General features: G+C 39.4%; 1 pseudogene; it reads left to right on the forward strand.

Moving 5' to 3' along the window:
- Positions 1–4,158: 4,158 nt before the first annotated feature.
- The window catches only part of LOC117519696, a 366,295-nt pseudogene continuing 357,681 nt past the window's right edge, over positions 4,159–12,772 (forward strand).

Genomic DNA, 12,772 nt, shown 5'->3' on the forward strand with positions numbered 1-12,772 from the left:
GCCCCCCTCCCCCACAACACCCCTAGATTAAAGGTCCAGTTTTGAAGCCGTTTTTTTACTACAACTACTAATATTGCTTAAAATAATAATAATTTTGACAAGTAAAATGTTTAGAGAGAATTTAAATGTTAGAAAAATGTTAGAATTTAATAGTTACATTTATAAACAATGTAGGTTTGAAATTGCAAGTTGTACTGTTACAGTGCTGTCAACAGTTAAATATGAGGTCAAGAAAGAGGTCTTTATTTTACTTTTTATAAAACAAGTATTTATTTTCATTGAAGTCAAGAAAGGGTGACTATAAAGTGAGTTTTGGCAAAACAGGTATCATTGTCATGTTGACGTGGGTTGTTGTCGGCAGCTGGGGAAAGTAACTAAAAAAGTAACTAGTAATCTAACTTAGTTACTTTTACAATTGAGTAATCAGTAAAGTAACTAAGTTACTTTTTCAAGGAGTAATCAGTAATCAGTAATTGGATTACTTTTTCAAAGTAACTGTGGCAACACTGGCGGTTAGTGGATTAGTGGAACTGGGCCCACTACTGGGTACTACTCACCTATAAGTGTAAGTGGATTTTAATGGCCCAAAGATTAGTGCAGCCCAGGGCCCTGGTGCCACTGTCATCCAACCCTGCAATGTATAAACCAAATGAAATATGCAAATGCCCTAATATAAAGACATTAGATTTACATGAAATACACAAAAGACTCAACAGCAAGATTGCAGATAATGTAACTGAACACTAACAGCACAAACATATACAATGTTGTAAATGTGTAATTACCAGAGATCATAACACAACCAAGTGGCTTGTTGCTGGGAGGACGCCATGATTCATTTGTTCTCACATCTTGGTGAGAACATTATTCCAAAGCTCGATGGAGTGGGTGTGAGCAAATTCAGTTTAAGTCCTAATGATATGCTGTGATCTCGGCCTACCAACCCACTCTGTTCTTACTGCAGCAGGGAGAAAATCTGCAGCTGCAATATGAAACCAAGCTGTTGTGTGCAGCACAGGGGCGATGCTGGGATTTATTAACCAAATAAAGACCGTCCAACACAATGTGGTACAGAGAAAACATACAGACCGTGCTGCGGATATTCATGTCTCATCACATTTTTTTTCACTGATATTGATTTTACAGTCCCCCAACAAAATATTTAATGTTTTCCTAATTGAAATTCACTTTTTAACAGTCCGATTCATATCCAAACATACAAATCAAGCACCTGAATGCTCTACTCATCTTTGGCAATTGCAATGAATGTGAGATATCTTGTTTTCCAAAAAAGAACAAAATTGAATTTCACACATTAGTAGAGCAGCAAAATGGCAGTTTTGACAAGAATCATTCAAATGATGATACAGCATGGAAAGTGACAAAAACATTCATACTGCGGTACCTTTAAAAATTAGCTGCCAAGCTAAAATCCAAGTTGGCTACCTGCAACAATTATAAAATAAAATAAATCAAAATTCAACATGCCTCATGAATGAAACAACATATGTGAAAGATTACAGCTTAGTATTCTAAAACAGATGTTACCCATTAATTATGATTAATAACCCATAAATCAACATTTATGTATATACAGTAAGTACTCAGTGATTGAACAATGAAATTGTCCAAATTGCATAAAATTAAATTATACCCCAAGTCGCCATCCAATAAATTTATTGTATTTTATATTGTAACAAATGAAGACTATTTCCTGTCATGTTAAAATGATGCTTTTTTGGACAGATTTAATGCCAACTGTTAATACTGTTTATTACTGTACATAAAATGTTTTTTGTACGCCTCCCACCACACACACAATATTCATATTCAATATTCTCCATCTTCAGAGATATGGGGGAAACAGAATGATATTGTGGCTAGACATTGGGTGGTCATTTTGAAAAATGTTGGCCATCTTAGATTTTCACTTGCCTCATAAGAAAAATCTGAGGAATACGACTATGTGAATATTTCTTGATTGTAAGAACAATTTTTCCATTGTTTTTTCTGCATATGGTGAAATGTCAAACATGAATGCAGCACTTGGAGCTTTGAGGAGGCTGACAGTTTGGATTTGTAATTGTTCTGGATCAAGACTAGTTTTTCCCTGTTTGTCGGGAAGGCAAGGCCTTCAATTAGTACCAGGACTCCGCCTTCAAAAGTCTGCAGTGAAAGTGACAAACATGAGAAGAGACTCACTTATCTTGGCAGTGATGTCCTTGTCTCTGGGTTTTTGGTCTTTGAGGTCTAGAGATTCCTGAGAAGTGCTTATGGAGTCATGATGTCCCTGGACAGAGGTGTATGGCACCGCTGATACCTATGGAGAGGAAAAAGTCCTGTCTTCAGGTTCCTGGTGCCTTGTGTCTTACCATACATATGGTTGTGAAATTTGGTTATGAATTAGTGCCTGAGGGCAACAAAACAAGTCTTTGGTAGCAGGACTCTTCGGAGGATCTTTGTTTACCACTGGAATGCTGCTCAGCATATGTTCTACCAGAAGACTCAGATCTTTTAAGAAGTCATTGAGAATTAGTTGATGACCATCAGCTTTAATTTCTAAACGCAGATGTTTCCAATTTGTCATCAGCTCTCAACCAAAAGGAACTATGCACATTCCTTAAAAAATCAGTAGTCTCACTCACCTCTTGCTGTTTACAGATCACAGACATCTCCTCCTCCACCCACTGCCACCAGTTGATCCCTGTCCTCTGCCTGGGGGTCCTGTCATTTACATCGGTGGGATTTGCAATCATCTCAGCCTCATCTGCCATGATGAGGACCAATGCCAGATCTACTACACCATAGATTAGAACTTTCTGTACATCATCTTGTTGTAAAAAAGTCATCAACTTTAACTTGCCTTGTGAATGTTTCTGGTAGACATGTCAGCTACAACATTTTAGCCATGTACATTTCTCTGAGGGTGATCCAATATGCAGGCACCTTAGTGTTGAGGACCCCAGTGGCTGGATCACCTGGGTGGAGTAGAGGTTTTTATGCACTGGATGCCTGCTTGGGTCACTGTCATCCAAGACACACAGTGGTTCAGTGGTGTGGTGAATGTGGCAGTGCACGGCATCTGTGTATGCTACTAGACCTGTCCTGACCTGAATATAGCTTAGATTTCCTTTTGCTGAATGCAGAAGCACGCTTTTCTACTTCAGCTCTGCCCTTTAGGTATAAAAAAAACAGCTTTCTGTTATGTGTCGGACGCAGCTCGGAGAACCGACCAGCGCTTGAAGGACCCAGTATGAAATAAGCAGAGCACGGTACAAAGGCTAACTGAATTTAATACATAACAGTGATACAAAAAATAACAAAAGAAAGTGCGGTCTGGCATGGTGCGCTCCCAGCAGCGCTAACGGTCCGGAGCCAGAAGCTGTTCGGACCCAAGGACCCCGCCGACACCCCCCAGGTGGCCGCAACAAACCGAGTCTGTGAAAGAAGGAACCATTATGTGAGTCCACACTCTACACACAGAGATACCACTTAAAGGTGTACAAACAGCAAACACTTCCTGGCTTGATTACTAATCAGCTTCCCAACCTGCAGGCATGGAACATCCAGTTCACAAAACTCCACTGCAGTGGAAGCCGATACATGACTAACATACAGCTCAATATAATAAGGTGTGAGGGACACCACATTTACTGACTGTATAAATGTTAGTCACAAAATCTAACGTACCTCAGGAAGTGTGCTGACGAGCGTGAGACCTCACCCCCTCCTCTTTCACAGACCGTGCATCAAACCCTGGACGTTCTCTGCATCCACTGATGATGAGATGGCTCCCGAGACGACGATCTCACCCGTCTGGTCACAAGGTCGGGTCTCTGGCAAATACACACTGTATACTCCAGTCTTAAATGCCACCATGTTCCAATCCATATAGATGCACCTCAGCTGTGAGTCCTGACGAACCGCAGGTGATCAGGGTGAGGTCCTGATAACCTCAGCAACACAGCCACTCAGTCCCAAATGCAAGCCACCTGGAAGGAGAAACAAAGGACAGAAACAAAAAGGCAGCCAGGCCCCCCCAGCCATATAACACTTTCCTTTTGATTGTGGTTTGATAGTCAAACAGAAAATACACTAGAAACATGCAACAACAAATTTGACTTTGTTAAAGGTTTGTTCCTCATCCTGGTGGTAGAGATGGCAGAGCTCTGCCAAGGTTTGCTGAGTGGAATCCTCTATAATTAAAAGTCAGGCCGTTCCTTTGACAAGTCCCTTTTTACCAGAGGGCTTTAATGTAGTGCCATTAGGCTTTGCCGCCCACTTTGCACAGCACACACAATAAATACTGAATGTCTGAGTGCACTCACTCGGCTGCTGTAAACCCTGTTTTTACCATCCTTGAAAAGAACGTCTTCTCTGCTGCAACAAAAGCCATCCTCACCATCATAAACCAGTTCATCATCACCATTTTGTCTCTGATTTTCTGTTTTTGCCTAATTTTATATGTGTGTCGGGGAGGGGAGCATTACATTCTATCTGTCGGTATATATATATATATATATATATATATATATATATATATATATATATATATATATATAGTGAGGAAAATAAGCATTTGAACACCCTGCAATTTTGCAAGTTCTCCCACTTAGAAATCATGGTGGGGTCTGAAATTTTCATCTTAGGTGCATGTCCACTGTGAGAGACATAATCTAAAAAAAAAAAAAAAAAAAAAATCCGGAAATCACAATGTATGATTTTTTTAATAATTTATTTGTATGTTACTGCTGCAAATAAGTATTTGAACACCTGTGAAAATCAATGTTAATATTTGGTACAGTAGCCTTTGTTTGTCATTTTATTTTATAATAGTTATTTCATTCATTTAAAACAGAAAAGCATTAATAACAAAACATTACAAACCATTGAATGAAAAGGAGCAGATTGGAAGAACAATTCTTATACACTCAACAAAAATATAAACGCAACACTTTTGGTTTTGCTCCCATTTTGTATGAGATGAACTCAAAGATCTAAAACTTTTTCCACATACACAATATCACCATTTCCCTCAAATATTGTTCACAAACCAGTCTAAATCTGTGATAGTGAGCACTTCTCCTTTGCTAAGATAATCCATCCCACCTCACAGGTGTGCCATATCAAGATGCTGATTAGACACCATGATTAGTGCACAGGTGTGCCTTAGACTGCCCACAATAAAAGGCCACTCTGAAAGGTGCAGTTTTATCACACAGCACAATGCCACAGATGTCGCAAGATTTGAGGGAGCGTGCAATTGGCATGCTGACAGCAGGAATGTCAACCAGAGCTGTTGCTCGTGTATTGAATGTTCATTTCTCTACCATAAGCTATCTCCAAAGGCGTTTCAGAGAATTTGGCAGTACATCCAACCAGCCTCATAACCGCAAACCACATGTAACCACACCAGCCCAGGACCTCCACATCCAGCATGTTCACCTCCAAGATCGTCTGAGACCAGCCACTCGGACAGCTGCTGAAACAATCGGTTTGCATAACCAAAGAATTTCTGCACAAACTGTCAGAAACCATCTCAGGGAAGCTCATCTGCATGCTCGTCGTCCTCATCGGGGTCTCGACCTGACTCCAGTTCATCGTCGTAACCGATTTCAGTGGGCAAATGCTCACATTCACTGGTGTTTGGCATGTTGGAGAGGTGTTCTCTTCACGGATGATGTGAAGGAGATGTGTTGCACTGCATGAGGCAAATGGTGGTCACACCAGATACTGACTGGTATCCCCCCCCAATAAAACAAAACTGCACCTTTCAGAGTGGCCTTTTATTGTGGACAGTCTAAGGCACACCTGTGCACTAATCATGGTGTCTAATCAGCATCTTGATATGGCACACCTGTGAGGTGGGATGGATTATTTCAGCGAAGGAGAAGTGCTCACTATCACAGATTTAGACTGGTTTGTGAACAGTATTTGAGGGAAATGGTGATATTGTGTATGTGGAAAAAGTTTTAGACCTTTGAGTTCATCTCATACAAAATGGGAGCAAAACCAAAAGTGTTGCGTTTATATTTTTGTTGAGTATATATTCTGCCCCTTTTTTACAATACAATCTTGCAATATCAAGCATCATTAATCAACATAATTTAACAGATTACATTTCTATGACTTTGTCACATGCCACCAATTTATTTCATAATTTTAACCATTATTTAAAAGACTACATCCCTAACAGATTACATTTTAAACTTCAAACATTCTAAAACACTATTAACAGATTACATTTTTGGCTTTGTCACAGCCCACTGACTTATTTCATTGTTTTATACTTATGAAATACATCAAGTTTAATACGATTTTTTAAATAATTTAAGTGACCTTGATTCTTTGATTTCTTTGTTGAGGTTGTTCCATAATTTTACACCATTCACTGCAATACTCCGTTCCTTTATCTTGGTTCTGAATCTTGGTTTTTTAAAGACTTCTATGCCCTTCAAATTATAACTACTTACTCTTTTTTCAAACATATTTTGAATGTTTATTGGTAAGGTATTGTTATTTGCTTGGTACATTGTTTGTAATAATTTCAAATCAACTAAATCATGAAATTTAAGTACCCTATACTTAATAAACAATGGATTAGATGGATCTCTAAAATGACTGTTGCTAATCACTTTTAAAGGTCTTTTCTGCAAAATATGTGTGTATAAGCTGTACATGTTGATCCCCAGATTTCTACACAATAAGTCAAATATGGAACAATCAATGAATTGTACAATGTTAATAATCCATAACTATTTAATGAATATTTAACTTTATGCAAAACAGCAATGGCTTTTGCTATCTTTCCTTTTATGTAATTTATGTGTGACTTCCACGTAAAATCTTCATCAATCATAACTCCTAAAAATTTCATTTCTTTTACCCTTTGAATGTTCTTTCCATCTATTTTTAATGACACATCACTTTTGTTTTACTCTGTCATTAAACAATATGAAATTTGTTTTATTAAGATTAAGTGACAATCTGTTTATATCAAACCAATATTTAACTTTTTCCAACTCTGTATTTATCACTTGTGCTATTTCCTGTATATCTGTTCCAGAGTAAAATAATGTTGTATTGTCAGCAAATAAAATGCTACCAAGTACATTAGATACATTCACAAAATCATTGATATACAAAATAAACAGTTTGGGTCCAAGTACCGACCCTTGTGGTACTCCACAAATAATATTACACAATTCTGATTTAGTGTTATTTATCTGAACAAACTGTTTTCTATTTTCTAAGTATCTTTTTACCCACTGATGTGCAATCCCTCTTATTCCATATTGTTGTAACTTGTGAAGCAATCTTGAATGATCGATAACATCAAAAGCTTTTTTCAGGTCAATAAAAACACTTACAAAATAATCCTTATTATCTATTGCTGTTGATATTTTCTCTGTTAATTCCATAATTGCCATAGCTGTCGAATGTTTTGTTCTGAATCCATACTGAGCATTATTTAAAATATGATGTTTCTCAATAAATTTATCCAACCTTGTCACAAAAACTTTTTCCATAATTTTAGAAAACTGTGGAAGCAATGACACTGGCCTGTAATTTGAAACGTTATGTTTGTCTCCATTTTTATATAATGGAACTACCTTGGCAATTTTCATTTCGTCTGGAAAAATTCCTGTTGACAGAGACATATTACAAATGTAAGTGAATGGTTCAATAACAGTTTGTATTATACTTTTTACAGTCATCATGTCTAAATCTTCATAGTCAGTTGAACTTTTGCTTACACAGTTTTTACAATATTCCTTATTTCATCTTTTTCCACATTGTCAAGGAAAATACTATTGACCGTATTTACAATTGTATTTAATTTATCTTCTACTATTGGCTTATTTCCCACCAGACTTGATCCTACTTTTGAAAAATAATCATTAAACTCATTTACAACTTCTTTTATGTCATATATCTCTTTATTTTCCTTGACAAGGTAATTCGGAAAAGTTGATTTCACTCCATCACTTTCCATCACACTTTTTATAATTCCCCATGTTGCCCTCATATTATCTTTACTCTTATTCAATTGTTCACTATAATAATCTTTTTTTTGTTTCCTAATTATTGTCAATAGTTTATTTTTATATTTGTTGTATCTATGTTCTGTTTCCTTTGTTTGCATTTTTAAAAAGCACCTATATAAATAGTTTTTCTTTACACAAGCGTTTTTTATTCCCTTAGTCAGCCATGGTTTATTTACTCTTTTCTTACTAGTTTTTATTAATTTACTATTTTTATTATATGATTTCATCAGTATTTTCATAAATGAATTATATGCTACATTAACGTCACCGACATAAACTTCTTCCCAATTCTGATTTTTAAGGTTATAATTTAATGCCTCTAAGGCTTTAAATGACTTATCTCTTTTAAAGTTTATAACAGTTTTTTTTGTACCTATTTTTATATTTAAATATTGAAAAAAAACTGGTAAGTGATCACTAAGATCTGTCATCAATATCCCATTCTTAATAATTTCATCTATTCTATTTGTGAATATATTGTCAATTACAGTTGCACTTTGCGATGTAATTCTGGTTGGTTTTGTTATCAAAGGGAATAAGCCCAAGCTATTCATTGAATTCACAAAAGCACTTACTCTTTGGCAACTGGAGCTTTCCACATTAACATTAAAGTATCCACACATAAAGAGTGTTTTGTTTTTGATTTGATGGAATAATTCTATTATTTTATCTGTAAATTTCACAACACAAGAGTCTGGTGCTCTGTATACACAACTGATTAAAATATTTTTAGATGTTTCATGTACAATTTCCACTGTTACAATTTCTATGACATCATCTATGATTGTCATTTCTTCTACAATTTTACATGTCAGATCTGTTTTTATGTACGAAGCAATACCTCCGCCTTTTTTATCTCTTGTATTTACAAAATATAGCTCATATACCTCCATATCCCTCCATTTGAACATCAGCCATGAGGTCATTTTTAAGCCAAGATTCTGTGATTGCAACAATGCTGAATCTATTTTTAAACTGGTTTAAATAATCTTTTATTTTTGACATTTTACAGTACAAACTTCGGATGTTTATATGTATGAGTGACAGGGTATCTTCAGAGGTCTTATCTTCATTCAGAGGTCTGTATCTTCATTACAGAGGTCAAACGTTTCATGTAGTTTTTCACCAGTTTTTCACATACTGCAGCAGGGATTTTGGTCCACTCCTCCATACAGATCTTCTCAAGATCTTTCATGTTTGGAGTTTCAGCTCCCTCCAAAGATTTTCTATTGAGTTCAGGTCTGGAGACTGGCCAGGCCACTCCAGGACCTTGAAATGCTGCTTACGGAGCACCTCCTTAGTTGCCCTGGCTGTGTGTTTGGGGTCATTGTCATGCTGGAAGACCCAGCCATGACTCATCTTCAATGCTCTTACTGAGGGAAGGAGGTTGTTTGCCAAAATCTCGCAGTACATGACCCCGTCCATCCTCCCTTCAATACGGTGCAGTCATCCTGTCCCCTTTGCAGAAGAGCACCCCCAGAGTATGTTTCCACCCCCATGCTTCACGGTTGGGATGGTTTTCTTGGGGTTGTTCTCATCCTCTAAACATGGTAAGTGGAGTTGATTCCAAAAAGCTCTATTCTGGACATGTGCTGGCTTGAGCAAGGGGGACCTTACTGCCCTGCAGGATTTTAAACCATGACAGCATCATGTGTTACTAATGTAATCTTTGTGACTGTGGTCCCAGCTCTCTTCAGGTCATTGACCAGGTCCTCCTGTGTAGTTCTGAGCTTTCTCAAAATCATCCTTACCCCACAAAGTGAGATCTTGCATGGAATCCCAGACCGAGGGAGATTGACAGTCATCTTGTGTTTCTTCCACTTTCTAATAAATAATCATAACAGTTGTTGTCTTCTACCAAGCTGCTTGCCTGTTGTTCTGTAGTCCATCTCAGCCTTGGGCAGGTCTACAGTTTTGTCCCTGGTGTCCTTAGACAGCTCTTTGGTCTTGGCTATGGTGGACAGGTTGGAGTGTGATTGATTGAGTGTGTGAACAGGTGCCTTTTATACAGGTAACAAGTTCAAACAGGTGCAATTAATACAGGTAAAGAGTGCAGAATTAACAGGTCTGTGTGAGCCAGAATTCTTGCTGGTTGGTAGGTGTTTAAATACTTATTTGGAGCAGTAACATACAAATAAATTGTTAAAAAAAATCATACATTGTGATTTCCAGATTTTTTTTTTTTTAGATTATGTCTCTCACAGTGGACATGCACCTAAGATGAAAATTTCAGACCCCTCCATGATTTCTAAGTTGGAGAACTTGCAAAATCGCAGGGTGTTCAAATACGTACGAGGTCTGTTAGAAAAGTATCGGACCTTTTAATTTTTTTCAAAAACCTGATGGATTTGAATCACGTGTGTTTGCATGAGCAAACCTTGAACCTTAGTGCGCATGCGTGAACTTTTTGTACGCCTGTCAATTGCGTCATTTCCTGGTAAGCAGCCTTTGTGTGGGACGTGTGCAGCGTGCTCGGCGGATTTTCATTTCAAAGAAAAAGATAGAATGACTGGAGCAGCGCCGCATCAAATTTTGCCAGAAACTGGGTGACAGCCAGGTAGAAACCATTCGGATGATTCAGACGGCTTTCTGTGTCTTTTCAGTCGTGTGACTATCCGAGAAATTGTGGAAGAGGTGGGCATGTCACAACATGTCCTGTGAGACTTCAACACAAAGGCGCTTTTGCTCCGCCATCGGCAGCTTTGTGCCGAAGCCATCGGCATGATTTTCACCGCCAAACTTTTCATGGCCAAATCTTCTGTCACAGTGGAATGTGCCGAAAAAGTGCTGATGTCCACCTCTTCTGCAATTTCTCGGACAGTCACACGACAATCCCGCATCACCACAACATTCACTTTGTAAATGATATGGTCATTTCAGCATGTTGACTGGCGACTGGAGCACGGTTCGCTCTCCACCTTTGTGCAGCCATTTTTAAACCGGTTGTACCGCTCCTTAATCTGAAAGCCATCTGAATCATCCGAATGGTTTCCACTTGGCTGTCGCCAAGTTTCTGGCAAAATTTGATGCGGTGCTGCTCCAGTCGTTTTGTCTTTTTCCTTGGAATGAAAAATCACCGAGCGCACGACACACACCTCACACAAAGGCTGCTTACCAGGAAATGATGCAATCGACAGGCGTGAAAAAGTTCACGCATGCACACGAAGGTTCAAGGTTTGCTCATGCAAGCACACGTGATTCAAATCCATCAGGTTTTTGCCAAAAATAATAAGGTCTGATACTTTTCTAGCAGACCTTGTGTTTTCCTCACTGTATATATATATGGACCACAGTGGAGTACCATATAAAGTCTGCAAACCTGGAAGATCTACAGAATAGAATAGATAGAACAGATCTACAGAAAGGGAAGGTACCACAGCAATGGAGATATGCAGAGGGCATCTGGATTCCCAAGGAAGAGAATGCTAGAAACATCGAGCAGTGCAGGACAATCTTTCTCCTTAGTGTTGAGTGCAAGACCTTCTTCAAGATTGTTGCCAATTGCCTTATGGGATTTCTCCTGAAGAACTCATACATTGACACATCAGTGCAGAAGGGAAGAGTTCCAGGCAGCCCAGGGTGTATTGCGCACACAGGGGTGGTGACTCAACTGATCTGCGAGGCAAGGGAAAGCAAGGGGGACCTGGCAGTCCTGTGACTCTACCTTGCCAATGCTTACGGATCCATACCACGCAAGCTGGTGGAGCTGGCCCTGAGAAGATGCCACGTCCCAGAGAAGATACAGAACCTCATCCTTGACTGTTATAATAACTTTAATCTGAGAGTGTCCTCTGGGACTTCGACATCGGAGTGGCATCGTCTAGAGAAGGGCACCATCACCGGGTGCACAATCTCTGTGTCCCTGTTTGCACTGGCCATGAATATGCTTGTGAAGTCGGCGGAAGTTGAATGCAGAGGCCCATTGTCTAGATCTGGCACCCGACAACTCCCATTTAGAGCATTTATGGATGATCTCACGGTATCTACAACATCAGTGCGTGGGTGTAGGTGGCTTCTTCAAGGGTTTGAATGGCTCATTACATGGGCAAGAATGAGGTTCAAGCTGGCAAAGTCCAGGTCCTTAGTCTTGAAGAAGGGAAAAGAGACTGACCAGCTCCGCTTCACCCTGGGAGAGACACAGATTCCATCAGTGTCAGAAAAGCCAGTGAAGAGCCTGGGCAAGCTCTTCACTGGCAACCTGAAGGACACCGCGGAATGCCAAGGCACCAGTGATGACTTCAACACATGGCTCTTGGCTGTGGACAAGTCAGGGCTTCCTAGAAAGTTCGAGGCCTGGATCTACAAGCATGGCATCCTGCCTCATCTCCTCTGGCCGCTGCTCATCTATGAAGTCCTGATTACCATCAGTGAGGGCTTCAAGAGGAACATTAGTCAGTTCCTATGAAGGTGGCTGGGCCTAACACAGAGCTTAAGCAGCATTGCACTCTTTGGGCATAACACCAAGCTGCAGCTTCCGTTCAGTAGTCTGGCAGAGGAGTTCAAGGTCACCCAAGCCAGGGAAGTCCTGCTGTACAGGGACTCTGCCGACAAAAGGTCTCCTCAGCAGGGGTGGAGGTCAGAACAGGATGGAAGTGGCGTGCCCAGGATGCAGTAGAATGAGCAGAAGCAAGGTTGCGACATAGCATCCTGGTGGGCACAGTGGCTACTGGGCGGTCAGGGCTGGGCAGCAACTCTAAATCTAGCTACTGCAAAGTCAGTGGAAA

The sequence above is a fragment of the Thalassophryne amazonica genome, chromosome 11 (assembly GCF_902500255.1).
Source record: "Thalassophryne amazonica chromosome 11, fThaAma1.1, whole genome shotgun sequence".
In the NCBI taxonomy this organism is placed as follows: Eukaryota; Metazoa; Chordata; class Actinopteri; order Batrachoidiformes; family Batrachoididae; genus Thalassophryne; species Thalassophryne amazonica.